Below are 4,817 nucleotides of genomic sequence, written 5' to 3' on the forward strand. Positions count from 1 at the left end.
TCCGGTTTGGGATGATGCTATTTTAAGAAGGAAGAAAGGGTTACCCCTCCAAAGCAAAACTAAAATCAATCTTTATCCAAATCTAAGAGAAATTAGTCCATAATACATGTAAGGGAAAATGTCTCAAACACAATTCTTTAAAGTGTTTCATTTCGATACTGAATGACAGGGGTGGGAGGGTGGGATGGGGGGGCTAAGCCCTTAACATGGCATGTGCCCACTCATGCAAAGCCATCATCGCTAAACAAAAGCATCCACTTACTGACTATTTGGGTGTCTTTTCAAGCTATAAGGAGATAATGTTGAAATGAACAGAGAGGTTTTACTAAAGGCTGGATAGTCGTTCTTCAAGATCTTTTTAAGGGTTCTTAAAGCCTGAGACAACGAATTGAATTCCACTCCCCTTTAGAAGGGATAAATGTTACCAAACCGGGCCGCCCAAGCACTGGTTTCAGCATCCCAGACCATCAGTACTGTCCATGAATTGATCACTTATGTGAACTTGTGAGCCCTTGGCTTTTATGAGTACTCTTCCACAGACTCATGATGTTTCTCCATGCTTTCTACAAATGGACATCAAACCCCAGTACCCAGTGCTTGTGATGAAGACAATGAGGTTGCTAAGCAAGAAACCCTGAGCTCTTTCGATTTGTTGGCTTGTTTGTTTGGCCAGCACAAAAACATGATTATCACCTGCAAACAGCTAAACATGTCTATGGAGATTTTTCTCCTATAATAAAATGTCGTTTGAAGACTGTTGACCATTCCATACTTGGATATTTACCTTCCGATTTTAAAGTGTACCATTTCCATCCTTCCAAGCTGCAGTTCAGCCACAGTCAAAACATCATTCACTCAGCAGTCTAACACCGTCATCTGCCTTGTTCGTCCCGTCCATCTCACAAATAAGCGTAAAACAGCATATACGCAATATACGTAATATACGTAAGTCCACTGTTCAGACTATCTACTCAGAAGCATGGCATAAACTTTACAAGAAGGAATGTTCTGCGCCAGCGCTTTCTGTCAGATACTTAAACCATATGCATAATGAGAATTTCCATTTCTGGTTTACTCGTAATTGCCTTAAGGTCTTGCTTTTTTTCCCTCCTTCATCGACTCCATAGCATCTACTTTTAAGATATTTGGAAATTTTCAAATAAACCAAACAGTGCCTGGAACTGAGAATCTTACTTAAAGCAGATTAACCTTTTCCTCATCCATTAATCCCGACAGTAAAGATATGGGCAAAGGACAGGTTACTTTAAGAGGAATTCTGTGTCCATGAAATCTGACCTCAAAGGAATTAATTACAGAAAAACCCATAAAATGACAGTACAAATAAATCTTCAATTTAAAAGGTAAAAGCTACAAAGGATGGCTCTTCTTTATTAGCTTTAAAAGACAGTGTTCATGCTGCAGTCTGAATCCAAATCAGAGAGAAAGACATCAGAACTTGAGGTTGTATACAAGCCAGGATCTAGCTAACTACAGCACAGTGCTGTTAACAGTCTCACATTACTTTAATGACTGGTCCAAATGTATTTAAACAGTTTAAATTTGTTCAGATCTAGTATGGTAGTTGCATGAGTAATGTGCTCATATTTACTTAAAGCTTTCTTTTAATAAGGAGCATTTATCAAAAAATCTTTAAAAGTCTTACCACACAGGCACACACACAGACACACACACACACACACACAGACAGACACACACATACAAACAGACACACACACAGAGACGCAAAGCATCCCATCAAAACTTTGTTCATTAAATAATGTGCTACATTATATAAGCATATACATTGCAATCACAGGCACAGGTATATTTGTGGATTATCACTGGAATATCTAAATAGATTTTAAGTCACTGGGTGAAAAGTGTCAGTGATGTATGTTGGTGGGTGATGTTCTCGGATCCCGGTCCCTTCCTCACCAGAGACTGAGTTACTGGCACAGGTAATCCCCTGTAAGCTACTTGAGATTTGTTATCCACACTGCTAGCCACTCCCTGCCTTGTTTTCTAATCTACAAACTTGGGAGTAAAGGTCTACTACACAGCATTTGAGGACCTTCCATGAAAGGTAGTACCGAAGGCATAAATACAGTAAATGAATTTTGCCACTGTAAATGATGCATTCAACTTTCATTTTTTCACACACTGGGCAGTATTTACTTGACAATGTTTTTCTGTCCTAAAATCTGGATCTTTATGTCTTTCACAAACGTTTAATGAGTGTTTCTAAGTACTTTCCTGTTTATTGGTGAGTTATATCAAAGAAAGGTAATGCCTAAAAACACATTGTATGCATTTATTCATTATGTTACAAACTAATGATCTCAGTGGTGGTGTCATGGACAAAGACAGTTAAGGCTACAGGTCTGCCCTTGCCTTGTCGTCTTAGATTCTTGGTGCTTTTGGTCTTTGTTAATCTATCCTGATGTAAATACCAGAAGGGGAATTATTCTTTCTTGAGTCTATAAGTTGTATAGAAGGCTGTAAAACCCTGGTAATGCAGATAAACCAGCACTGCTTTTTAAACGTCTACGTAAAAGGTGGGACATCAGCTCAAGCGAATCGATTCCAGCATATTCGACAAAGCAGATAGTGTTCACCCGACGGCCCTAGAGGAGGAATCATGCAGACAAGTGAGCAGCCAATGAGAGACAGAGTCCGTGATGGACCAGACATCGGGTAGAAATTAAATCCTTTATTTAAGTGCTGCTGATACTAGTTGTAGTGTATGCTTACTGACACATGCTAGACATAGTTACTGTAATTAGAAATACAGCACAGACAATGAAATGAGAAGGCACTCGTGGTTTCCAAAAATGCAAATATTTTATCTCACAAAACCTGTATTCTGAACAAATTTTTATTATGTATCTAGATAATGACACGTTTGGGTAAATATTTCTGAAATATAAGATGAATTGAATGAATTCCATCTGCTTTATAAAACATGAAATTTATTTTATATCCATTTTTATATGCAAGCCTTTGACATGAGCAGAGGAGATTTCGGGGACCCACAGAGTTTAACTGGATTCTTAAACTGCCAGCATGTCTGGCTAGTACTACAGGCCACACGAACAAGAGTATTGACACTTAGAAGAAACCCTATAACATTAAGTCATAGTAACTATACGTAAGAAGGAGAATAAACTTACATTTAGGAGTTCAGAGCTCTACACTGCAAAGGAGGAGTGCGAACGTGCTAAGACCAGCTGTCTTAGCCATGAACTTAGAAACTTGCTCAGCTGTCCTTCTCTTGAGACCGAGTGTGACACAGCCCCAGCAGGCTGTGGGTCGATGCTTTCACCTTCTTGTATCTTGTATCTTACATCTTATGTTCAAAGAACTCAAAATACTGCATACAGTCTCATTTGACAAATTCAAATGTGTGTTGAGGATTATTTTCTTTAGATTTCTGGGTGTGCATGCACGCGCACACATACGATATGTATCTCTATATATGAACATATTAATAGATAAATAAATCTTATTTAAATCTTGTATTGTTAGTGTGCCTCTAATGGTTTTTTCCTTTCTTTCTCTTTCAACCTTTGTCTGTGACATAAAAAAATCTGTTGTGTGTGTGTGTGTGTGTTTATAAACACAGTGAAAACTTACCATGCAGTGGAGGATTCAAAAGATCTGCTTCCACTTAGAGATTCCCTACAAGTCTGTCTTGTGCGACACAGAGTGGAAGGGCATCATTATGCACGGTTGCAGATCTCGGGCTCCGAGAGCCCACACCTTCTGCCGGCTTCCCTCCCTCATGTCTTCCCTCCCGCATGGTCTTATGTAACTGGCTTGAGGGAGACAGGGATAGGAGCATAGAGAAGGAAAGAAAACAAGAATATTAGACGCATGCTAACAACCACAAGATTTTAAACTTTACTTATTTATTAGTATGTTCATGTGTGTACGACACGTACACACATGCCACAGCACATGTGTAGAGGTCAGAGGACAATTGTGGGCATCAGTTCTCTCCTACTGTCTTGAGGCAGGCATTTCTTGTGTGTGCCAAGCTCTGTGCTCCCCAAGAGCTGATGAACAAGCTTCTGGGTGAATTCTCCGGTCATCCTCCCACCCCAAGTCCCACAGAAGGCCTGGGGTCACAGGCACCACAGCATAAGGACAGAAGTCAGGGCATCAGGGTTGCCAGCACCCTCCATCACAGGACTTGGGGGATCAGGCTCTGCTTTCATCCACGTTTATGTATGTGAGGAATTAAATGGAATAGATTGCTTCCCCAAGGCCTAGAAATGGATGCTGTCTTTTGTGTGGACTCACAGTTTGCAAAGAGCTAAAACACAACAAAACTACCCATCTGTGACACTTTCCTAAACAGCACCTAGCCCATTTTTGATGGTTCTGGAGGCTCTTTGTATATTTTTGGTAAAAGTGAATGAATATTTATGAATGTTCATTATTACTATAATCAAGACATGCAGAGATGCCAATTAACAGAGAATCCTGACGAGAGCTGTTACATCCCCTAAGCTTCTACCATGGGCTACCCGCTCTAGTCTGCCCTTGGTAACCCCACTGCTGTTGTCAGTTGTGATGACATCATTCTCCTCAATAGAAAATGTCCCAAATCAAAAGCAAAAAATCTTTGTATGTAAGTCTCTAACCTCTAATTTTTTTAACCCATAAAACCAGCTGAGATCCTTTTAACCCAGGTTCAGGAATCTGAGTTTCTGTTGGTGATTTCCAGAGAAGTTTGCCATCTGGTCAAAATGGATCGTGAGGGCAGTAGATATGAAATACGGGAGACTGAGAAAGTGAAAGGTGTCCTTTCTTTT

This window comes from Micromys minutus (assembly GCF_963924665.1).
Source record: "Micromys minutus genome assembly, chromosome: 8".
NCBI classification, from domain to species: Eukaryota; Metazoa; Chordata; class Mammalia; order Rodentia; family Muridae; genus Micromys; species Micromys minutus.